Source organism: Acanthaster planci, linkage group LG10, assembly GCF_054643075.1.
Source record: "Acanthaster planci isolate LZ-2023a linkage group LG10, COTS_SCS, whole genome shotgun sequence".
Lineage (NCBI taxonomy): Eukaryota > Metazoa > Echinodermata > Asteroidea > Valvatida > Acanthasteridae > Acanthaster > Acanthaster planci.
Genome location: NC_141786.1, coordinates 207,434 through 234,431, shown reverse-complemented (window position 1 = coordinate 234,431; position 26,998 = coordinate 207,434). Strand labels below are relative to the sequence as shown.

Below are 26,998 nucleotides of genomic sequence, written 5' to 3'. Positions count from 1 at the left end.
AAAATTACTTCATAAAGAAGTGTTGATATGAATATTGCTTTCTACACAGATGAAGTGCACTCCAGATTTGGCATGCTCATCCCAGAGGATTTTGAATCTGATCACTTATGAAAGGAATTAATCAACTACATGTATAAAGACTTCTGGTGACTTCATGCAAACAACCCTATGGTTGGAGTTTCGCCTTAGCAAACTGTATCCAACACTTAGAATGAGTGAGGGGTTCTACCTTAGGGAACTGTAACCTCCATTCACCTCCCTGGAAAAGACTGCCTGACATTAGACTTTAATTAAAATGAATAGATAATTTAAAACATAGGAACATAAAAATGAAAACTGCCAAAAACTAAATAAAAATGTAAAATGTGTGACTTGTTCAAAAAATTCAGAGTGTCAAGATAGATTTCACAATAGCAATACTACTGTTCTTGGCATACAAAACCATCTCTTTACCCAAGAAATCAAGCTCCAATCAGGGGAGGGCATTTCCATTCATTGATGAGAATCCTGTGAGTCATACAGCCTCGGGACTCAAAGGAGCCACTACTTTTTTTAAGGACCCACACCGACAGACTCTCAGATCTTATCTCTGGAATAATTACTGGCTCCTAGTTTCTTCCTGACAACCCTTTGTGATTCAGAAACCACAGAAACTTCAGAATGATCTTGATGGACTATCCTTTTCAGTATTTCACATCATCAGAGTTGTGTACTTTTGGTCAATATTGATGATAGTATTTTGTTTGCTCCAGGCAATCCTTGCTACAAAGTGATGGATGAGAACTGCTCATAACAAAGTACTTTAAGATATGACCCAACAGAAAATCAGTGACAAGGTTCCATAATTCTTCCCAAAAGTTACTGATTAAGCTGGACTGAGGTAATGGGTACTGTGCACTGTGTAATCTTCTCTCCTTTTAAATCTCTGATAAATTAAAATTTCTGGAACAATGACACCAAACTTTTAAAATGACATGCAGGTATGAATGGAGGGAAGAAATAGATGTCAATAAAATAAGCAATAAAATGCCTCTAGTTTAGGTACAAATCATGTACAAAAATTAAAGAACTTCAGAGGAAATCACTGAAACAAATGTCAGCTACTGTCAGACAGGAAGAGGAAAAGTCAGAATTAACTTTCTGGGAAAAATGAATTAGGGTCTTCAACTTGTCAATTAATTGGTAAAATGAAAGCAAAATTGCCAGAGGAAATGTGTAAAGTTCCCTCCAGAATCTTACATCCGTTGACTATGCTTAAACTGCAGACCTAGGGAAAACTGGGACTGACATGTCAGAGGTAACTTTGACAGACAGGAAGCTATTTATTTTCCAGCGGGATTAAATTGCACCCTTTGCTGTCAGGCCTAAATACACAGGAAATTATAGAAGCACTTCAGACAGGAAACGGCCGCTTATGTTACAGGTAAAGGGGGAAATGTATAGAGTGGTGTTTGTCAATCTCATGGACAGATCTATCAAAAAGTTGTCCAGCACTGTTGGAGAAATGTTTGTCTTAAAATACTGGTGGGGGAAATTTTGTTGTGGTTATGCTTCAAAGTTGTAAAATGTGTACATACATGTACAGTACGTGTACATGTATGTACAGTGTGCATGGTTCAAGCATGGATTACCCAGAAACAAAATGGGACGGGGCTGATAAAGTGTTCTTGACTTCTTGTTGGATGATTTGTGCATTATGGTGGAAGCATGGGTGGAAACATCAGGGCTACAGGGTTGATTTTCTGCTCTTTGCAAATATCAGGAGAGTGAGAGGTCACATACAAAACAGTTGAAAGTGGCTAAAAAAAACTTATAATTTAAAAAGTTCCATTAATTCTGAGCAGAGACGGTGTACAAAAAGCTGAAATTCAGGGTAACATTTTGAACCAAAAAAGCTGAGATCAGCAGAAAGGTGAATTCTCAGTCCTGAAATATTCTGCTAACACTGGCTGATTCCAAAGGTGCTTTTCTACAACTTGTTAAAAAAAATTAAAAAGCTTGTTCGTGTTTACTCAGTTTCTTATTGATGGGTCGCTTTAATTTTTGCCAGAACACTTTTGTCAAATTTTGGGGACTGTGGAGACAATTTCAGCTCTTGTGTCTTGACAAGGCAAACTAATGATTAGAAACAGGATCACTTTACATGTGCATGTAATTAGGAGCACATTAATTCTTCATATCATACAGGCTTCCCAATATGAAAAGTAATTTTGGTTTCATTATGATGATTGTTTTTATCCAAGTTCTCATGTACAGTAGCAAGACCTGAACAGACCTTGAATATTTATGCTGGCAGATTTTTCTAATATAATCAGTTCCTGGCTGTAAGCTTAACGAGACATCCAAATCTGGACAGCAGGTTTGTTTTCTATTAAGACGCACACTGAAATCATTACAGCATACCAAATCATATCAGAAACCAAACACTAACCAAGACCAGACATCAAAAACATAACTATCGATTTCAGGAGGAGAAAACTAGGTTAATGCAACGAATCCCTTACAGATGGCCACCCTACTGGAAAAAGGGTTGAGATATTCTGGAGGCAATTTGAGGCTGTACGGTATGTTCAAGGAGGAAATCTTGCTGCAGGGTTTATGTCTTAATGCTATGATTAAGATTTTTCAGATCAATATACATCTACATGTAATGAATGCATAAATGCTCAGCAAAGGAGAACCAATGACTGTACAACCTACATGGTACGGATATAGCTTTTTTTCCTTCAAAATTGGTCTCAACAATGACGTTCTTACTCTTCACAATAATTGAATATGGTACTTATAAAAACTTGATAAAACTTTGCAAACCATACAATGAATATGTACACATGTACATGTCTCAGCCAGTTTCTTAGAAAACACCATGTTTGCTTACACTTTGAAAGGGGACATGGATAATGTCTTTTCAAAGGAAACTGTTAAGAACATACATGTAGTCCTACGTGTACTGGTACATGTATTCGAAGAAATGAGCAAACTTGATCACCAAAACTCTCGAGAATAAAATCATAAGGCATTAATGATTCGTGAAATGGATCAAAATGATTTCCCCTTCATATCACAAAATTATTATGACAGCCTCCAGGAACAACTAACATTTTCAGTATGGAATAGAATATTGACATACTTGTACAATGTGAGTACAAATCTGAAGAAAAAGGGACTAATTACTGAACAAAGACAACAGCTTGCAGAAATTCAATTTCTTTGTCCATAAACATGAATTAAAATAAAAATGGCTGTGCATATTTCGAATGAATTTTTAGAAAGTACAGAGCAATTCAATTACATTTGTGATTTAATATCTGCAGAAATTCATTATTGATTTTGTGTGGAATTCCAGCCAAGATTCCCAGAGGGAGAATGATTCAGATTTTTTCCTTTATTCTTCCTGTCTTCTCAGCAGGTGGAACAGGTAACGGTTCCGTTAGGAGACCTGCCACGGTGAGCCGGCTTCCTGTGATCAAACCTATTAAGAACTTTCTTGCTGTGTGGTCTGATACCAAAAACAAACTAGCCAATTCTGAAGTTTGGGGCAATTGTAGAATGACAACAGTCAAGTTGAGATGAGATGAACACAGGAGGCCACCCAACGGAAACAAATTATTGTCACGTTGACAAAAAAGATTGGCTCATGCTGACAATAAGGAAATGTGTAGATGTAGGGTGCGTACCTAACTCTGCCCACAAAAACGTTTCTCGAACAGTTTTAAGAGTGAATGAAAGTACAATTGCAGTTTAAATTTGAGTTCAAAGTTCAATGTTGAACCAGGTAGTACCGGTACATGTACATGTAAATAACTGCTTGGCATGGCTTGTCATGAGATATTCTACATGTATCTATACAAATGTTGTACATGTGACTGGCAAATTAATTATAAACAAGCCACATGAACAGGCAAAAGAAAGTTTATGATATGGAATTTTATTCAAAATGACCACTGCTTGTAAAACACTGCAACAAACATGCAAATAATTTTACATGTATTTCAGTTTTTAGTGGGTAGCAACATAAATAGTGGACACTTAATCAGGGAATTTAAAACCTCAATGAACATGAGACAATACCTCTAGGAAACATCTTGGTTTTAGTTGATGAATGGATATTAGTTTTACACACACATCACTAATGAGGTAATCAAAACGATTCTTTCCAGACAGCTTTAAAAAAGAAATGGTGCAGTCTTGGTGCTGACATGACAGCTGCTACCAATAGGTTGGGGAACCATACAGCCTTCTGCAAAGTTTCTTAAACATCTCCCCAGCATGCTTCACCATGGCAACAACATCTAATGATGCATTCCGACACTGATTTCATCTGACATGCAAACTGAAACTGTTGCTGTGTGAGAGACCATACCGACACGGCAGGGTACATGAGCCCAGTTGGAATGAAGGGAGGAGGGAGCCAAGAATTCTATGAAGAATCTACTATAATCAAGTTTACGTCTTGGTAAAGAAGTCTGGGCTCTGAGACTACTGGGGGTGGGGATTAAGACCAGGTGATGTTTGTTTTAAGGACCAGCAGCTGATGGATTCCTGGGTTCTTGGAGAGTGAGGGAATTTAAAAAGAACAAATGGTTTATGATTAGGGCCAAATGGTCAAATTAAGGTCAGACAGAGGTTGGTGTAAGGAAACTTTGTGGAGTTCCTTGAATGAGATCTTGGACAATGTCAACAATTTAAGATTTAAAAACATTCCTGAGTGACAACCAACAGTGAAATATACGGTAAATAAAGGGTAAAAAAATCATCAGTAAAGACAAAAGGTGAAAAAATGTGATTAGAGATATGTAGCAGTATTTCAGAGCAACAAATCAAATTTAAACACTCATTTTTAAAATTAAACGCAGTGTTTCTGTAAAACTCTGCCAAATGATTCCACACTGCATACATACAGGTACATGTAGTATACATGTATCTACAGAGAACAGTACGGGAAAACAAACTCACTGCATGTACATGTACATAAAGAGTGGAGTTTTCAGCAATAGAAAAGCAGTTGAACAAGTTTCCATGGCTAAACTTACAGTCTGATAATAAATGGCCTCCATTTAGGATTATAAAACCAGGGGTGAGATTGACCAATGATAAAAACAGCATAAAGAAGCTGAACTGTGAAAACCTCCTATACTTTTGTACACAGCCAGTGAGGGAAAAGGCGGAAGTCCGAAGCCAAAAAAGCTGAAATCAGCTAAAAAGCTGAGAAATCTCACCTTTGTAAAACTTACCTACAAAAGTGTAGATGGACCCTGTGAGCAAAGACTCCCTGGAACAATGGACCAAACTGTTGTATTGTTCTGATCACTCTCTACTGTAAAGATGGTCATCAGAAAATGGTGCGAGGAATGAAGGAAATGTTCTAACTCTTTTCTTCTACATGTACATACAAGCACATGAAACTTTTTAGATTTGGCTTTAATAAGCATTTGTGTGAATAAATATAACTGGCTGGCCTTCAAAGATGTTGCTCAGTGCACCTTTACATATCACACAGTTGATGAAAAGTACAAAAGTGGCAAAGTCCAGCTCAAAGAACAGTCGCATTCTACCAGTGGTGGTATTTGACAACCTTCAAAAAGTTTCATGAAATAGTTTGACTTTTCTGTTCATTTTTCCACTCTGAAGCATCAAAACGATCACAAGTTACACAACAATCCAAACTGAGTTCAAGAATTCCAAGCTCGTAGTTGAACAAGATAAGAGAGTTCCAACAAATGTGGAAATTTATTGTACAGTACGTCTCACATCATCATGCTCTTGGAATTTGTCCAGCTGTCTGATCATCTCCCTTTTATTGTGAGGAAATGATGATATCCTGGTTATGCTGAATGCTTGCTCACTCACTACCAGTCTGAGAGGCGAGACTGTCCCACTGACTTGCCTTCCAGCTCTACATCCTTGTTGTCAGTACCAACACAGATCGTTCATTGATTACTACCAGCAGTATACCAGCTAGAGGTGGGCTTCTCTCTACCTCAATGCTCCAATCCCATCAGAAAAAAAGATTTTGTAAACCCAATCAGCCTATAACAAACTCCTTAATTGAAAATATGAGCACTGTATCCACACCACAGTGGCTGGTTGGTCCTGCTGGGAGTGGGATATACATGTAGACTTCTAGTAGAAGGAAGGAGGGGCTGTCATGTGGAGTTCTCTTCTAAACACGAACACCCTAGGGAGAATCTCAACCCTGGTATTTCATGTCTGCCGCTTCTCTTGCTCCCATATGAAATTGAACTCTGCAATATGCCACTTTATTATTTGGTAGGGTTAAGCTATTCTGTTGGCTATTGTAATTTCAGAGGGGGGTGGTTGAGATAAGGTCACATATTTGTTTGTTGATACAGGTATTGCTCTGTTTTTTTATTTTTGGAGTTGGAAGTCATAACTAAGGTTCTTGAAGTCTAGGGGTACAATATATCTGATATCAAGAACATGATAGGAGAAATACTACTCTAGCAAAAATAAGAGCTTGAATTTTAATGCTTTGTGCTATGGTGGGGTATTAAAATAGAACTTGCAAAGAATTTAAAACCTTCATGTGTAAAACATATTTGATAATGTCAATAGTGGTGTACATATAAGAATGTACCGGTATAATCCTCCCGAGATTCAGTTAGTACTCTGAAATTCCAAATTCCATCTAGAACAATTCCTATTATTCTGTCATTGGTACTTTTAAGTGACATTGATTAAGACTTTTTACAAATATCAACTTTAAGTTTTTTATGAAGTGCATACATTCACAAAGGTATGATTGTGCCTCAGTGTATCAATTCACAACAAAGCAGAGAATTCACCAGTGTTCTTTGAGGTTTTTTTCCAAATTAGTCTTGGTTGCCCCAAATCTCTGGGTCAAAAATCTCCTTTGAACTCTCCTCACCTCAATTTTATGCCCTGAAGATTCAGACTTCTACAGATTTCACATCAACCATGCAACAACTTCCCTCTTGGCACTACACATGAAATGGTAACTTTTTAAACACAAAACAGGTCCATTTACCAAAACTTGGACTCATATCCAGCTGTGGCTTGGTCTTTGGTTCCTGGGGCTTTTGTACATAAAGCATGTTATCAAAGTTTGAAGGCAATGCAGGGAATCTAAACCATGATAGGACTCTCCCAGAAAATAATCACATTTTGAATTGGAAGCTCAAAAGTTGATTCATAGTATCGGAAAGTTGTATACATTTAGCCTAGCACCAAAGTCACAACTGAAGCTAACATTTGAAATATAGTCCACATCCTTTTCCCCCCTCATTGCTTGTCCTATTTTGCTTGGATTTTTAGCTGCAGTTTCCAAGAAGAATGCACAGTATGTATGGGTTTGTAGCTCTATGGTATGTATATAGGCCATAGAGAACAGAAATGAAGGCTCACATTCCTACCTACTCAAATTTCAAAGCCATCAGCCCAAATGGATTGATCTACAATCTAAAGCTTTTATTGTACTGATACATCGCAAATGTGACAGAAAGTTAAATATTGGCATCATTTACATACAAAACTCAAAATCTGTGCTTGGGTACAGTCCGTGCGTTGGAAAAACTAGATCTAGGTTATGACCCTTGCACATTTCTCCTCTTAGGTTTTAAAACCAACAGTCAATTTTCCCATGTCAAAATAATTCTGATCTCTTTCTCGCTGGCAAGAAGTCCAAGCAGTAATTTTATTTTGAAAATTGTCAGACCCCAGGTTGGATTACAAAGAATAAATGGAAAGTAATCAGTGCATCTGGCCAAGCCTCAAGCTACCGGCTTTCTGTCACCTTACAATGGTGAGGTTGTCAGCTTTGGTTTAGGGTGAGATTGGTGTGAACTTGGCCTGACAAAAAGGAGTTGTAGGGTAGACTTATAGGAAGGAAAGCAGGAAGAACTTGTTGTTTAATGAAAGTGACAACATTTCAAGACAAATTTGAATTGGCTAGAAATTTTGATGGGACACAGAAAGACTAAGAATTCCATCATCAATTTCTTTTGTAAACATAAATGTAAGTCTTGCAGGTGTGATACACGGAACCAAGGTCAAATCCTTTGTACGTGTAACAAACCTAATCAGAACAACTGACAGGAAAAATTGGGGTTTACTTTAGCTTTTTAACAAGTTAATGTATCATTGCACCAATGTTCACTTGAATTTGATTTCGATATGAGAAACTAAACCATTCACCGATCGTCAGTGAACATTAAAATAAGGTGCAGATATCAAAAGAAGTCTGACATTAAACTTCACATGCTGAAAATTAATGTATGACGACCTGTGTATAGCACACACGATTGAACAATCTTCTACTTTTGTGTCCACAATGTGTAAATATCCCTCCTACAAACTGTGTTCAATGCTGTAGACACTTTTTAAATTAAGAAATATTCAACCAAATTCTACAGAATGTTCTAGGGAACATTCCTGAAACCTTGTATGAGAAAATAACCTAGAGTGGCATTGTGCATGAAGGTACCAGAAACTGGCGCAACAAGTGCACTGATACTTTTAGCATACCAATAACAAGTGCTTTAACTAACAGTGTGATGAACTTATAAGGTATGTACCCTGTTACCACCCAAAATCCTTCCTCCAAATATAAATGGATTACAAACAAAAAATGTGAAATCTGCCAATCAGTTACAATAGCCCAAGAATTACTGGAGTATGGACAGCGTAGCTTTGGTTGTCTATGAATTTACATGTACATGTATTTCCCAGGCCAATTTAATTGATCGTTGATGTTTGGAGTACTGTATTTACTGATTTACTACCTTTTAGGATATTAGTTTTCAATCCAGTGCACCTGTTCTCTGGAACATGATAAGGAGGAACCATACAGTAATAACTAACTGTTTATTACATAAAACGATTGTACTTCAGAGAAATACACTGTATTACTCAATTACATGGCCATTAAACAAGTTATGTTCCTGGGACATGAATCCGTGGACCTTAGCTGGATTTTAAGGGTGTCATTAACCTACATGTACATGTAGGCTTATGTTTCTCTTGAAACCCAAGAACTCTTTGCTTTATTTAGAGCACAACAAACAAGAGCTCTAGCAAACATCATAGGCCTATATCCAAGAAAAAAATGTCAAGGAAGCATTTTTAAAAACTGGGACAGTGCTGCATTCCTTCAGTCATACACACCCACAAAAACATTTTTGTGCCGGTATCGAAAGTAGTGAAATATGAAATGTGAAATGAATCCAGGAAGGGATTTGGGGATCAGCGAGCAGACATGACAGATTGGAAGCAGGTTGAGATTACTGCACAAGAAGTCTGGAATTCAATTGATTTCTCTTTGAGTAGCCATTAAGCAAAGTTGCCGTGGCATTCAAAACTAAAACACTGCACACAAGGTGGTTGTTTCAATTAGAAGTTACATACATGCCTACAACACATTGCAACATGGATTCTAGTCCTCAATGTCTTGATGCAACATTGATGCAACATGCAGTAGACCCCTGGCACTAATGTCTATGTACTGTTTGTAAATTGTAAGCTACATGTACACGTACATTGTACATGTACCGAGTACTGTATGACAAACACAAAGCTCTTTGACTTCTTGTCTCAGAATTTTATTGGATGCTCCTTCTCTAAAACCATGCATATAACGCCCCTTCCAAGGAATCCCACAGCAAGATTTTCCTCCATTAGTCAATTTACTCCTTAGATTTACAAATCCCCAAATCTTTTAGAGGTCAGTGTCAAGGTGACACAGAAAAAAAAGGATACATGTAGTAGCTGGTCTGCATCCAAACACAAGGAAGACTAGTACATGTACCAGTAACTTTACAATGAAATAGCCACTGATTCTAACAAATGGGGGCTGTCATGTGTCTTAACACCTCTCACCCTTCATGACCACACATTCACTCCAATGCTATAGGAACATCACCCTGTTGTTTTTCTATTCTTGAGTTAGAAGGGAAGCAAGATGTGTTCAGAGTAGTCTGGTTTGGATTCACACACTCAAGCTGTCATACAAGTTGACAAGTGTTGGGGCAAAGACTGACCAGATGGTTGCTAAATGGTGTTGACTGGTTGAAATATGGACTGTCCACTTTGTAAATAATAGCAAGTATACTATACATGTACATCACAACCCTTGAACAGGGAACCTATGAGCATGATGAGGTCCATGTATTACGAATGTCAATTTGATTTTATCTTCCCTGACTTCAACTCATGGAGAATGAATTTACAGAATGGCCACAAATTACACTTTTACAAGTACATCTTCACTGAACTAAATGCAAACTCTGCAACTGTTTCACTGTAGCTGACCTGCATGAGTAAACTATGCTAGAGGCAAAGTATTCAAAACAGTCAAGTCAAATTACTTTAACTAAATGTAAGAGGCTCAATGTTTCAAGTTTGAGAACAAAGAAGGTATCGTAGGTCATAGCCGAGTGAAGGTTTCTCCAAATTTGTTGTATATTTCCATGAAATTCTGAAGGGAATTTGGCATGAAACTTTCTTGCAGAACTATGGAAAGCTAGATTCAGTATCATGGACATGTGTTAGATAGAGATCGACATAAACATGGGTACAATGTCCTTACAGTATACTCAGTAAGAAAGCTTGAACATGTTAAGGTAAAGGTACATTGTAAGACTTATCAGATGAGATTTGAAGTTTTTCAAGGTGGAGGTAGCAAGTAAACTACATGTAGATACAGTGAGGTTTGAAAAGAACTGGTGGTACTCAACGTTTCGGCGACGGACAGAGCATACTGTCCGAAACAGTGAGTACCACATACTCAAGAAAGATATATATATCCATGGTGCTACCACAAACCCATCCAGTTTACATAACTGGGTTAGATTACAAAGACCACATCTCAGCAGTGGCACTTTGACATGTTTGACACACACACACACACCAATACCAGCCTCAACTGTTCCCCATCCCTGTTTATTGCTTGTTGATCACTGTTTCTTGTCTGTCAACTTCCGTCTCTTTTCCTACCGCCCAATATTTGATGGTGATATGCTCCGATTGTAAAGAGATCAAGGAACCGATACCTACATGTACCCTGAGAGGTTTATGGCCTGGTATTGGAAGAAACAGAAGGTTTAACTGAAAAATGGTGACTAGTGAAAACATCAAGTGATTAGTGCTACTGAATGACACCCTATCAGTGGACAATTTATGGATTCTACATGTCAGTCTTTAACTCCAGCCAAAGACGCCAGAAAGAAAGATTTCAGAAGAACGTGCCAAGTTTTTCACCAGACATTTTACTCAATTATGGTTCAATTCATGTATAATGACCAGTCGAAACCAAGAATGCAATCGGCATTTCATCACTTTTCCTTAAGCTATTTACATCACTGAAAGACAAACACTCACTCTAACTACTTATAATTACAGCTTCATTTGGGTTAGTATTCTCGTCGTAATGCAACCCTCTACATGTACAGCACATGGACTGCTCACAGCTTGTCCATCTGTGTTATACTACTATGATCCATCCAACACCTTCGTCCATCCCTTCTCATATATATAACAACAGTTATCACACTACCAATCTACCACAGGCATACTGCTTCATCATTCTCTGAAATATTTCGATCATACAGGTACATGTACCTGGGCCAGCATCCTTCCAAGACAAAGTGACACCTTCGCATTCTTCCATTACATGCACTTGCAGTAATCATACTGTTAGTTGTCAATGCACCAGGATCTACCAGTACCACATGGTACATGTACCGTGCTACCTCATTCTATGGCTTTACTCCTTTCTCCAATGCTCCCATCATGCACCAGTATCCTTCCCAAGTCAAGTGACAGCTTTTCATTCCCTGTCCATACCTTGCAGTTATCACTAGTACGTTTTAACTTTCTACATTCCAATATACTACTGATGTCTTACTCAACCCATTTCCACAATCCAAATCTTGTTTTTCTCCACTCTTTCTGTGCATCCTTCATTTTCCACCTCCTTCAGACTAAGATCCCATCCACCTTCATTTCTTATTTAATCTTCCAACTGAATAGTACTACTAAGCTTCCTTACATCATCATCCCCATCAGACTGGGTCTCAAGTATTAAGGTTTCATCCCTTCTTGTGCTCAATTCTTTAAGAGACAATTCATGCCTGCAGATCCCTGTTTGTGTTAATGGGGGAATGCAGCAGCTGGTTAGCAATCATAATCCTCTTGCATTATTGGGATATTAGTCAACAATGCTTTGTGTTTGAGCCACCTTGTCCTTCTAAATTCCATCCCCTTAAGCTAGCCTTAGCAACAGCCTGCAATCAACAAGGATACATTTTTAACAAGCTCCTAATTTATTTTAATAGCTACATGACACACACTATTGCATGTAAACCATGAATATATATGTACAAAGAAAATTGGCTAAAATTCCTTGTCCAAACAACTGAGCAGACATTAGCTTGGTTTACTACTGATGAATAGCCCATGACCCATTAGCTTACTGTGTAACTTCTTCATCATACTAGCTAGGGTTTAATTCATTCACATCTTACAGTTTTTCAGTGACTCATTCAACTTCTCACAATCACTCTTTCCTATTCTCATGTTCAGGTTGAACAAGTTTCACCTGCAGGCCTTATATGTGAAAGCAGCTGTTTGGGACTTACCTCAAGTTCATTCACCAATCATGGATAAATGTGGTGACAAATGGCTGGTAGGGTAGTTCTGCAAATTGGATTTGTTCAGATTCACCCACACACTCTTGAGGTATGTTGCTATGAAGAATTACCTGCAACAAAATGAGAACATTTTGATTTTACTTTTAAAGGAATATGAAATTCATCTTTCTTGTAAAGTGATGTTCGTTTTGTACATGAGCATTCAAAATATGAGACTATACTGCTTTTCAGAGCACCTTCCACTGAGCATCAATTTGGGGAGTGACCAACAAATGAAGTTAAAGTAGGCCTAACAGTGTTCATTGTGATTCAACTTAACCACAACCAGTTTAAAAAGAAATGAGAGAAAGTAACAACCAGCAAGTGTGGGAAGATTTGGTATTACATTCCTCTGAATCACCCCTGACCTCCATAAAAAAGACTGAATCAAGAACAGGTACCTATTAACATGTTCACTTGTCAGTGAAGGTGTAACCATGGAGGAATACTGCATATGGCCGGCTCATCTGGACTTCTAAAGTCTCATATCTCATATGAGACTTCGTCTCATATCTGAGGAATGTGAAATGTTCCTCACAAAAATTATTCTACATTTATCTCAGTTGGGTCTCATCACACAATGAAATCCCAGGAAAAACTCAGCACAGAAGATAGCAAAGACATGCATGGATAAGGTCACAGGATGTGCCCAAAAGGTAAAAGAAAACAGGTGGGTACTAAGGACCAAAAATCAGTTTAAGTAATGTAAACATTCAGAATTTTCTAATGTAGATCTACCTGTAAGTATGTTGACAATTGTTGTGCAACATCTGCCATCCGATTGCTCCATAGGAAGCCATTGTGATCAGCAATGGACCAGTTATATTTTGCACCAGAAAAGCAAGGACTATATCCATTGGGTATTGAAAATAAATAGTCAACCACTCAACCAACCAACTACGTGTTGCTTAAAATTTAGGCTGTTTACAGTTTCCATCACATATTTCAGTGCACACTGTCAACTACCAGAGCTGAATGAACAAACTATGTGTTTGTCTCACTTTTACTGTCACATCTACTCAGCGATCACCACTACTGGCTCCATTGCAACTACTGACCATTGTCCATCGCTCTAAAGCCCAACAGGAAGGCAAGAATTGTCCCAAAGACTGTCCTCACACTCCAGCAATTTGAAAGTTCCTTTAGGCCAGGACTACTCATTGTTTGGGGGATTGTTCAACTATTATCTAGTCAGGACAAAGGGAGGTAGCTGTAGCTGGAAGTATACTGAGAAGGGATTGCATGGGGGGGGTGAAGAACAGAGACTAGTGAGGTCCAGTAGAGGCGCAAACAGTAAACAAGACAGCTTGAAGGATTAGGATTGGGTTGTGTGTATTCACAGTGGACTGCCATCGCATCTTTGACAGAAAACGTGAAATGCCAGACAATGTGAAACGCAAATAAGATGCATTACAAGTGAAAACGTGTGAGCTTGTTGGCAAAAACTCTAAGTGGGAAGGTCAAAGTGATTTGTAATACAGGAATTTTATTCGTTGACATGTAGATACTTCTGTTTTAATGTTACTAAAACTGGCTTATTTTGCCAGAAACATGTGGCAATCATGCTTGCTGAGTTCAGGGGAAAAAAACAGCAGATGTACATGTTGATGTTTAAATCATACAACAGATATTCTGAACAATAAAGACACTTGTACTCTGTTTAAGTAGAGAGCAACATCTGGTGCACAAGATTTTATGAGATTCACAACGAGAGAGGGTTTCTTACAACTTGCCTCCTGCAGGTACCTGTTTTTTTTCCCGACACTGTTCATGTATGTCTCTAGCATCAACGCTACAGAGTATTGTACCTAAGTTTTTACCTAAGTTTGAGAAAGGAATGATTATGATACAGTCAGCTGATCCGTACTTATCAAGTCTCTGTCAATAACCAGCATTACGGTACTTGATCCAATCTGTTTTATGCAGAAGCACCCCCTCATTGGTTGAAAAGAGCCATGTTTGTGGGAGTTTTCATGTTGTTGGTAGCATCACAACCGCAATGCATGTATAAAGTCGATTGTGAACCAGTGACGTTCCCACCAAAAAAGCCTGCATTGCTGGGAAAATTGTACCCTCTCTTGTTCCAGCTCGGGGCTCATGCATCAACTTGTGTCGAACAAGATTGGAATAATGTTAGTTTTATCATTTACATCAAGGTTTTAGACACAGTGATTTTTAAGAACAGGTAATGTACATGTACCATATATCTACCAGTGTTGTATCCGATATCCGAGACCTTGATGTCCGAGACCTAGACTGAGACCAAGGCATGCGAAACCGAGACCAAGACCGAAACTTACCCCTTCAAGACCTAGACCAGGACTTCGAGACAGACTTTTGAAGGTCTAAACCAAGACTGAGACAAGGACATCCGACACTGAGACAAACCATAAACCAATGTTTAGTTTTTACCAAAAGGTAAATAGGGACAAACATACATGTATGGCAGTACAATTAAGTATAAAAGAAATAAAATGAAAACATTAGCATAAACACACACACACAAATCAGTCAAATATTTGTTAAAGAATGTCTCAGTTCCTTTATCAGTGATACTGCTCTACTTTTACCCTGGTCTGGTCATTTTCAACCCAAGTGTCCCAAATGATATGATTTGAACATTAAAACAAATATCCTTAGACTGTTTTTTGTAAGCAAAATACTGAAAAACCAAAATCAAAAAAGATGTACCGTAACAAAAGTACTAAGAGAACACGTTCCACATACAAGATGGAATGAAAGCACTTTCACATATGCACACAATTCATAGCGTGCGCACACACACAAACTGGTTCCCGTCCCGGTCCTACGTTCAGCAGGAGACTACGAAGGGAACGGGAACCAGTCTAATGTGCGAATTGCGCTACTCACAACCTCATCTCCATGGTGTCAAGCAGCATGGCTACTCTGGATTGGAAATAAAGTAACAACTTGGGACAAGTTGGGACAATGCATCATGCTGCATTAACTAGTCTTCATTCAAGCATCGATTTAATTGTTCATTGCAAAACAAATCTGAACATTACTGTGTTGTATTTATATCAGTGGTTGAAGATTTGACTCGAGCGGAGGTTATTTTACCTTTTGCAACCACGTGTGTGCATTGTAGCTAGATTTTGTTATGGTCTCAACTGGTCTCGAGGGGGAGACCCGAGACTATGGCATCCGAGACCAAGACCAAGACCGCCACTTTCGAGACCGAGACCGGCCCTCCCAAGACCGAGGCTTTAACAGGGCGAGATCGAGACCGCAAGAAAAGGTCTCGGGATGGTCTCGAGACCGAGACCAGGTCTCAAAACCTACAACACTGATATCTACCTGCTGAAGTTAATTATTTCATGCACCTGTACCTGCAGGTGTACCTGAGTGATTTCATACAATGCTGAAAGCAAGAACTAGCTCTAATAATGATCCACGCTTTGATTTTATTCTTTACGTGTAATTTCATACATGTACATGTAAATCATTTCCAGGCCAATATTCTGCACATTTTGTACAGAAGAGCCCAGTTCTGTGACTGTAAAAAAATTGGCAATGTACTTACGCACTGGACTACACACTGATCTGTCTCCGTTAAATTTGATTTTTATCTTCATCCACAATTTCCATCAATTAAGATCCAGTATGTTCCTAGGGGTGTACTGTTCACAGTATTTCCAATGAGACATCGACACATCAATGTTAGATCTGATCAATGCACTATTCACTGCCCAACTGAGTTCCAAGACTGCTCATGACAGAGTTATAACACGTTCCCTTCTCCTCCAACCTGATGCATTTGGATCTAACACTAATCCTAATAGAGGGACTTAACTTGTGATTTGAATAGGCCCGGAGATTCCTCAAGGATTCCTATAGCTCAACTCAGTGGTGGACTAGGTAGCTAGCTTCATTCTCCAATCATGTGTTATTTGTTCTGCTGTGTCCAACATTGGACAATAGGGGAATCCCATTTACAAAGGCTCCTCTGACAAGCTCCTATTTGGTCGCTATCAATTACATTATGGGGCAGTGGACCGCTTTAAGGCTGAGTGTAGGGAAAATGGGGATAAATCTGTTAATCAATTATTTCAAAATCCCCGCCCCCTGAAACCTGAAACAGCACCAGCAGGTTATAACGCTTTTCTCTGAAAGAAAAGATCTAAAGATAGCCAGTAATAAATGTTTGTTATAAAAAAAAAAGTTTTCCAAACTCAAGTCAATTTGTTTACAAAAACAGAACTTTCAATTGCTAACAATGCAAATCACCAAACACGTCCCTGTTGGCAGTTCTGCACAAACTTTATGAAAAAGACAGGATTTTCATTGAAATATGTGCTATAGATTTTAAGAAAGGACAAAATATGTTTCCATGGAAACAAGATTTAAATTTTGAAAACTCTAGTGAATATTTTGATGTGCAACCCACTCATCAATTTTGACAATAAGACATCTATTCAAGAATTCAGAGTTACAAAACTGTGCCAAAAGGCAACCACTTCTAACGTCTGGCATTGTGCATTATCAATTACTTCATCACTACAACCTACACATCACCCAGCAACCAAATACCCTTCCTGCCAATGATCTGGGAACAAGAAAATGTTCTTGAAAGAATCTTGCCAAGACTCTGTTCATCCAAGCTTTCCTTCTATTCACTTGTTCTCCTTTCTTCCTAAAGGCAATTGAGTTGGGATAATAGGGGACGAAACAGTTTCAAAACTCCGGGATCCCGAGCTAGGAGGACAAGAAAAAAGAGAGACGGGGTTGCTTTTTTGTTATCATTCGTTGATTCTTTTCTTATCTTCCTTTTGGGGCAGTAATTCCTTGTGATGGTTGGCAATTCAGGATGGGTCAGTGAATTTTAGGAGAAGGGGTGGTAGTGTAGCTAGGGAGAGTGACCTGGAAAAAAACAACAACCAAAAAAGAGCAAAATGCTCCTTTTTAAACAACCACTTCTAAAACACAATTACTTCATGTCCAGAACTATCAACAGCATGATTCATGAGAGGCTATGAACAGTAGTGATGATTGAAACACTATTGTGGAATAAAAAGATTTAAGACTTTATTTTCAACAAAATACTTCTAAACTTTATAACATTTAACTATTATCTTCAACCAATGTTGAAAAAATAGTCCAGAAGATGTTAGCTAGGAGAAAGTTTAACCATTGCAAAATTAGACTTCTCAACTGAGACCGAAAGCTTGGACATTTTATGAGAAAGAAATTCTTTCCATTTACAGGGAAAAAGCGTAATTCATCATCCAGCACAAAATGGCAAAGCATGTTTTAAAAAGAGGGAAAGGCTGCTCTACAGGAATCAGAAAGTTGAAGGAACTGGTCCAATTGCTTGCAGTAAATTTAACAAGTCCCACTGTTGCTGGCTTAATCTCCTAACAATCAAATTTATCCCAAAGTCTAAATCCTTCCATTCCTGACTGTGTATCAGTAATCCTTTTGAAGCCTATAATACCTCTCCCTCTCTTTTCTTTCTCCCACTTCTACTGGCATTGCTACTGCTGTATTCATCAAAGCACACAAAAGGGTGCTTAAGTTGAACTAAAACAATCTTAAGATGCTTGCTGTTTCTATAATCCTTGAGAACAAAACCCTTACTTTTCCAGCGCTTTGCACAGGAGGTAACCCCATGGAATATCTTTAAGCCACGTCAGAGGGATGATGGGATTAGGTTGTCATGGTTACTGACACGGTCTTTTCATGGCCGAGGTTTTCTTCAGACAACTGTGGTGCTTAAGTAGACTTGGTTGAACACTGATCCATAAGCTTCTTTCAGAAAAAAATTCATTGATTTCAGTTAGGCGGAGGAAGTGACGATAGAGATTCTTTTAATCTTGTCAGTTACAACAAAACTGAACACTGAAGTAGTCTGCGGTTGCTGGTTAGTGAGCCAAGAGTAGGATGAATTTAAGTTCCACATTTTTAAAACATTACACATCCAAAGTGATGACAAGTGCCACTGATAATTTGACTTTCTGAAATCTGAGATACTGCTGTGATGCATCACACTCATTGAAATATAACTCTAGAGTAGAATCTTTTTCAGGAAGATTGTTTTCATTTATCTAAAGCAAACTTCTAAGAACGACTAAAACTTTCTTGAAAGATGAATAAGACATTTCCAAATTCAGTTCTTTTTCTTAGTCATTTGAGAGACAGCATTTAAATAAATTTTGTAACAATACAAACATAGTCATAAATTCACTGTATCAGGTGTCTGGAAAAAGTTGGGCAGTGTCACAGCCTAACCTGCCGTGACACAGTATCACTGATCGGTGGGTGTGTAACGATTTGAATTTTTAATGAAGCAAAATCAAGAAGGCATTCTTGCCTTTTCGGTTTCTTTAAAAAGGGTGCCAACTGCAGTTCTTATATTGATTATGTATTAGGAATGGCCATCTGTAAAACCTGCTGGTTTTTCACACGCCATTATTCATTACCACATGATGAAGTCCAGGTATTAGACTTCACCAAACAAACATGTTGAATTAAATGTTCACGACGGAAGTTCCACAGATATAGAATTTAAGCTCAGGAGAATAACAAATTGTAAGTGAGGAGTTAATTGGTTTTATTGAATAAAGACTTAGTCGAGGTGGATGAAGCGGTAAGGGATGAGGCTAGATGTAGAAGGAGAGGTCATTAAGAATGGACTCAGTTTGAATAATTGACCGATGCCCACAATGACAGCAAATGGGTGGTCAATTTGCTTCTCGTTCAGGAACAACGAAGTGTTTTCTTTACTCTAAGATGGGGTTGAATTGAAGCCAACAAAGGCAAGGCAGTCTACAGTCTGAGAAAGGAGCCGATGTGTTTACATGTATGCAACTGGGAATTTCCTCTTTGACAAGAATTATAAAGTGCTGACTTCTCTTGACTGAGTGAAATTGAAGTAAAAATGAGATAACATACATGTACATGCACGCGAACTGAATATTGAAAAGATTTAAAACTTTAAAATATGTCAGTGTCTTCAAAATTTAGCGTTACCATAAACTTCCATAAACGGTGTTTATTTTCTGCTCCTGATGATACTAAAAACTCAGAATTTTACTTGGAAGAGGTACAAATAAAATGTAGGAGGGTTGGTTTCACACTTTCCATTTGCAACTTTTATTTATCCTGCTAATATCTATTTTCTGCTACAAAATTCAAAACACAAACACCTATCCAAGGTCTGGGTGCTTAGAAAACAAGAAAAACCCCAGAACCTCCAACAACCAATTTCTTTCAATCAACCTTGTAAGTTTATGTAACTGACAAGGTCACATCATTCACTAAACCCTTAGCATAATAATGTTTCTCTGGGGATCTGAAGTCTTTTTCCCCTTCAAAGTTTGGAACTTAAGATTTAAAGTGTTTCCTGCAATGTAAAAGTTCTAAATCACACATCTTGGTCACATGAACACTTAATTGACTCTATCATTTATCAGGAGTTTGATAGGGTATGTTACATTCACCTCAAGACACCCTCCACTCTAAACTCCATACCCACTGCTATATGCAAATACGCATTTATCCTTCACTTGCCCTAAAAGCTTAACACCATAACAACTTGCTAATGCACTTAGATGCTCAGATAAAACCCACCTTCCATCACTGATTGTCAACCATTGCTCTTTTTAACACCTCTCCTCTAATCCATCCTTTCACAGCCCCTAACCCTCTTAACGGTCGAATTTCTTACATTTATTCAAGTAATCTCTCAATGTGTTACCCCTATTGTTCTTGGTTTTCACCTTATTGTCAAGTGTCAGTTCAGTATTAAACAGGTGATGGGGAAGCCTTAACATCCATTTATCAACATGTACAATATGCCAGTGTTTGTCAATCACTAATCTCTTACTATTTCACCAACTTTGGTAAAATGTCTTTGAGGTGACATTTGAAAATATTACATTGCTCATAATTCTTCAGCCAAAGTATTTAAAGTATTCAATAGGAAAACAGAGTACTGCAACATCAAGAGGCAATCATGAAAAGGGTTTTTCTTTTATTTGTTCTTGTTTTGTTTTGTTTTGCTTACACAGTAGATGGGTGGAAATGGTCAACAAGCATGAACAAACTGTTTCAATGATACATAAGAACTCTGAAGTTTTTATATTTTCTGGGTATGCATAAATGTAATTCAAGTTGAATTTTTTGCGTGTAAAATAACATTTTCCTAACACGTGAATGAAACTGCACATAACTTAACAACAAATATTAAACACATAATCAACGTCAGGATAACCTATACAAAATAACGATCATGGTGTTGATAATTGCCTGTTTAAGGAAAATATGTGGTGGTTCACAGTTTCATAACATTTTGTGTTATTCTTGTTTACATTCCTCAAAATATTTGACACATCTTGCTCAATTCTTGCACTGGATCTTTCCTACTTCAAACCAAAACACAAAATGGTTTGTATAAAAAAAAATTAATTCATGCAATAATATTTATGAACCAATTGATTTGTAGTTTTCGTATATAGAAGAAATTTCAACCAATGACTCGTTTTCACTTAGCCTACAAGTACACAAAGCACAAAATTTAATTGATTTTTCCAAAACTGTAAACCCCCTAGGCCCTACCTGTACCTGAACAATAGGGGAGGTCTGTCCCAGTTTGAAATCTCTCAGTCAACAAAAATACAAAAAATCTCAGTCCTTTAAAGACTGACATAGTGGAGAATATATCGGCTTTACTGCCAACAAAGGTAAGCTTGGCCTTGCTGAGGCTTACAAGACAATGAAGAGACAGTGAGGAGACACTGTCTTAAGCAGGATTCTCTCCTTAGTTGGTGCTTGGAGCTTTCTTACAGGAACTACTCCAGTGTAAAGCATAATTGATGATACAATCTACAAAGAAGGGTAATGTTATAAGCAAACAATACATGTGTAAATCATTTGGGGGATTTACTTTTACAGTTAGGTGTGCAAAACTTGTTGTTTGTCAAGTACTTAGGGGATGTTTGAGATGCACTGTCTGTTATCTTGAAACAGACAGCTGTTATTGTGGCCTTTCTGTCTTTTCTAAAAGACAAGTCCAGGTACTAGATTTTAACAAATACTATGATACAGGGGTAAGATTCTCAGAAAACGAAAAAAGCTGAAATTTGCGAGCACGCAATGTGAAGCCCTTTACGGCAAGCGGGCCCTAAGGAACTTTTCAACTTTAGATACTCTTTGGTGCAATCTAATGCTTAGCCTGTCTGGGACACATTTTACAATAGAAACATTGATGACAGTCCATACTCTGAAAAACCAAGCCTAACCTTTTTATTATTTGTTAACTTGATATGTGTCATACACCTGTACATGTAAAGACCCACCACATAGTTTTGTTCATCACTTATAGTTTGTCGTGCTTCAAAATACACATGTACATGTCGATTACGTACATTTATCATAGATGATAAGTCGTTTTCCGTGTCTTGAGTTTTCTGTTGTACATGTATTTTAACAATTCTGCACGTGCTGTTAAAGCTTTTTTCCTCAGGAAGCGTAATTAATTTCTAATGTTACATCGCACCACTGCTTTCCAGGTTTTACCAATTTCTGAACAAATTTGGACAAGAACACTCCTTTAATTTTGGTCTCAACCCACTCCCATTGCCAGGAATTTTAATTCCTTTTTCCATGTGCTTTACCTTTCCTTTTTCTTGATGAATGATGTCTTTTCGGGCAGACATGACGACGGAAATGTAACAATAAGAAATGTCCATTCAACAACACACACAACGGTACGGATTTCTGTGATAGCACACAAAAGTATTCATGGTACCAGGGGCAGTGGCTTCAAGTGGCGGTCTATACACTCGTGCATGTGGTGAGGAGCATGAGAAATGCACAGTCATTGGCGTATATAAGGATACGTCATGAAACTGAGCCTATCAGAGCGATTGTGACACCAACAGAAACGAACACATTTCCTACAGAGATGGTTATTGGTCGGCACTGGTTTTTGTCTGCGAAAAGGGCCAATGGAATGTGTTGCTTTATCTTATCTCCCAATTCTGATGCCAGTTTGGATCCACGTGTACGTTCACAGCGTGTGCCTAAACTACACATGAAGGTACGGCATGCATAGCACGACACAGTGCCCTTCGTGGTCGATATGATTTTGATATTCTTAGGACGGAATAAAAATGACATGACACCTGGAAAGTAAGCAACAAGAAATGCAATTCATTTTATTTTACAACATATTGAGGCTCAATATTATCATATCTGATACCTGGAAGTCGAAAATTATCTTGATGAAACGGGTCGGAAAAGTTTAAAATATCAGAATTTCTAAGTTGACTATCGCTGTATCCGACAGTCCAAAAAGGCAGAGCTTATTTGCAATTATTTGCAAGCGGATTGTCAAAGCTCCAAAAACAGAAATCCGCCAAAAAGCAGAAGAATCTCAACCCTGAAGATAACAAATTCAATGCAATCAATGATCCTGTCATCTGTAACCATGGACGAGAAGGCAATTGTCTAGTTGCATCAAAATACTGAGTTGCTGAGCTTCATTGTTTTTAGTTGCACCTAAAAATAAATTCAGTTTATTTATTTACATATGTTGTGCCGAAGCATCTAGACCCATTTTTACAACACAACTTTATCAAGTAAGGCTACAATGGAGAAACTTATACAATATTCTAATCTCACTTAACTTGCCACTAAACAAGTTCCTGTAGACAAATCTTCACCTTCTGTTCCAGCTGGTGCTTTTAAAAAACCCAGACACTAATCTATGAGATGGCTTGAAGAACTTCTTTTCCCTTGAATGCAAAACCCACAAACAGCTAATTTCCAAGACACTAATTAAATTTGGCTAGATGTGAAACACTCCCGGTGTGAGAGGCTTAAGTTAAGACCAGTTTCACATGTGCCAGTAACACTTCGGAGAAAGCCAAGGTAATAACAAATTGAAAATGACAAAACCAGCTTGGGCAACAGTGTTTCATTGCTTTACCAAAAGGCAAGTACAGTAACTTTTGAGGTCAAAGTCAAGATTAGAGTTCATAGGGGGTAAGACGACCTGATGGGGTCAGCAGCCCAAGGGGGACAGGCTTACTCTGATTGGCAGGCTGATAATTGGAATCTACCACTCACTAAGAAGGGGTGGAATGATGTGATTCAACAACATAGTTTCAGGTACAAGAATACACATGTACAGTACATGTACATGTAGGTGACCAGGGGACCAGCTGCAGAAGATGTTTTGTAGTAAGCATTATTTGTTACCACCCAAACAAGGTTATCAGCAAGTGCAAGATGTTTATGCATTTAATTTCAATTCCTTGACACAGTATCAATGTCTTATCAATGCATGTACATGTTTAGGAATAAATGTAATTACAGAACTTCCTGGTTAGGTCAGGCAACTGCAGATGCATTCAAAATACATAGAAGAGATAATGGAATAAGAGATAATGGAATAAACTATTCACATTTCTTTTGAACTCTGTAAATGATGAAAAACTGGATACAGGATTTAAGTACTAAGCATGGAAGAAAAACATTTTTGCCAACAACAATTCAATAGTGACAGCACAACAACAAAAATCTTCTCTGATGACAATGAAACTCTCCTCTCATTTTGGGAACCATTGTTCATAAATTTATACATGTGTATGGGAAGTGAATCAAGTCATTTAAAAGTTACTGGGTTTTTCTTTTCATCTGCTAATTTTTTTTTTATTAACAATGACTTGCTCTAGAATACTGTGAAACATTTGCTGCATTCCAGTACTTCTCAGAAACTACAAATGTTGGTGAAGACATTACATGTATTCCTACTCTCAAGAGTCTTATTACTACTGAAGGGCCAGAGCACAAGTTGCCAGATGCAAACCTATTACAGAGCTGATCTCTGATGTTTCGGCCGGATGTAATCAAATCACTGTGGAATACATTTGGAATTGCACAAGTCAAAGATCAGGAGTAGAAGAGAAAACAAACAACCTAAAAAGAAAACAGGAGTCTGAGACAAGAGGGAATATCCTGCAATCTCAGACAGAGCACATGTGTGGACTCCATGGGTAACTTGCTAATGAAGACCCATGTTGGCATCAAGGTCTGGTGATTGAAGGAGAGGGGCAGCAAATTGTGAGACTGGACCAGAAGGGGGTCAGTGTGTATCCCTAGGGGTGTCAGAGTTTACCCTCAGGGGGTCTAAGTGTACCCATAGGGGTGCAGCCTTGGGCCTTGCAACCAGCAGAGGAAGGTTTTGGTGATGTCTCTAGTACTGGTAAAATTTGAGTGGTAAGAGTACAAATTGAATACGCAAGGTTGAATAGACAGAAAAACATTTTATAAATAAAAAGCCTAAGGGGCGCACATTATCAAGCAAATTTAGCAGTATGCCAATCCTAGCGACTGATAAATGAAAGGGCAACCTAATGACCAACGCACAACTTTCACTGAGATTATGCAATGGTAAACGGTTCCTGCTTGAATGAAGCCTATGGATTCTTAACCCCTCATTCCTACATAGCTAAAGAAAAACAGGCATCAATCACACCTGAACAGGCTATGCAACAAGTTTTCCTCCAAAACAAACTGTTATTCATCCCCATCAGTTTTGCTTCACTGATCCCGAGGCCGATGATATCAGCATGAATGGGTGTTCTTTGCTTGTAGTCTGTGAGGAAGTCATTTAGTATTTTTGGCTCTGATTAGGGCTGTACAAAGTAAGATGCAATGCTGGAATGTGAGCCATTCACATCAAAACTGGTACTAGAAGTTTCATTGATTTCTTAATATACATACTGCCAAATGTTGACAGAGAACGAGACAGATTACTAGAACATTTCTTGGTGTGAATTGGCTGAGTTTGAATAATGGTGTTTACCATTCCACACATTGGTGTCATTTTAGTGTGGGGTGCATTTCTGCAGCCACAGAAATTAGTATACTGTACATGTACTTTAAAGAAAATTGATTATAAAAGTTACAAATCATGCAATTACTCCATCTATCAGCTGTTATTCCAGGTCCATATCCTGTCTTAATGTAGGCTAATGAAGGTAAGCAGGTCAAACCCCTTTAGAATTTATACATCTATCAAGACCACAAACTGCTGCATACAATTTAAACAACTTAATCTAAGCATGTTTTTGTGCCACAGTACATGTACATCATGAATAAAACCACATCCTGGGGAATAACATGTATGGGTGTTAACTACAGAGAATGTACCAGAGTTTGTGGTAGAATGCACAGGATTCTGGCATTTACCCTGGGGCAGTTCAGGTGAGGTGAATTATATTTGTTTGACGTGCAGGTTTTTCCATTCCCACACCTGTCACTGTGCATATATTTTCTTAGATGATTGACCACACCAACCATTAAATATTTCTGGCAAAGGTCAGAGGTGAACCATCATCCAAAGGTTGGGCTTGTTTCAAATGAGTGTCTATGAGTGTGAGCACAAACCATGGGAAATAGGATTCATTTCTTCACTAAAATCATTTCTTCACTATTTATCATTTTGAAGCTGTGTGGAAATTAATTTTTTTCACACCCTCCCGCAAAAAAAAAAATCAGGTTCAAGGAGCATGATCTGCTACAAGCATAACCTAGAGAAGAAAATCACACAGGAAGTGATAAAACACAAAAGCAAAACCAACAACAAACAAATAAACATAAAAGGAACAATAGTTTAAGCAGGTCTTCCCAAAAAAGTAATATCTGGGAAAGGGGGGGGCTGGTTGAGGGGAGCAGCAGAGAGGCCAAACTTGATGGAGAGTCTTCTTAAAAGAAATTGACAAATCACTGTTCAGTCATGTCCCTGTGTAACTCACACTCCAGATAACTAGGTAACAAAAGAATGTCTAACCACTGCACATAAAAATGCACATAAAATTGGAAATCGGACACTTCAAAGATAATTCAAGGCCAGACAAACTAGAAGAATGCTGTGGAAGAACCCACTGTTTGCTATATACCACAGAAATGTAAGTTATGCCATGCATGTACTGTAATGTATGAGTTCACTTAGTTTAATGACGCAAAAGAATATCTTGGAATGAAGGTATGAACTTCTTGCAAAACCCAGTCGAAGTACAAACTAATGAAACTTAACGTTTTTCCAAAATCAAGACTGAATGGTCTTTTGAATTATATTAGTATAAGCTTCTTCAAGCGGAGGGGCAAAACCAGACTAGTAGAGAGAGGACTTCACAATCCCTTGTTAAACAGATCAAGATGTCAGAGCTTACCTATGACAACACCTCTCTTGTGAAGTCCTCTCTCTATGGAGAGAGGACTTCACTATCCCTTGTTAAACAGGTCAAGATATCAAAGAGCTTACCTATGACAAAAACTGCAGGTTTACAGATTAAACAGTTTCA

General features: G+C 38.1%; 1 protein-coding gene across 15 annotated transcripts in view; it reads right to left on the bottom strand.

Moving 5' to 3' along the window:
* Positions 1 to 26,998, bottom strand: part of LOC110988888 (cell adhesion molecule-related/down-regulated by oncogenes-like) — a 113,670-nt gene that overhangs the window by 28,369 nt on the left and 58,303 nt on the right. For 13 of the 15 annotated variants that reach the window (XM_087142058.1, XM_022252815.2, XM_087142057.1 and 10 more), the window contains one exon: positions 12,615 to 12,736. The gene's annotated coding sequence lies outside the window, so the exon portion shown is untranslated. Of the gene's footprint in view, positions 1 to 5,234; positions 6,032 to 12,614; positions 12,737 to 16,209; positions 16,395 to 26,998 lie in introns of those variants that run through there. The other 2 variants (XM_022252828.2, XM_022252832.2) reach the window with 2 other exon arrangements.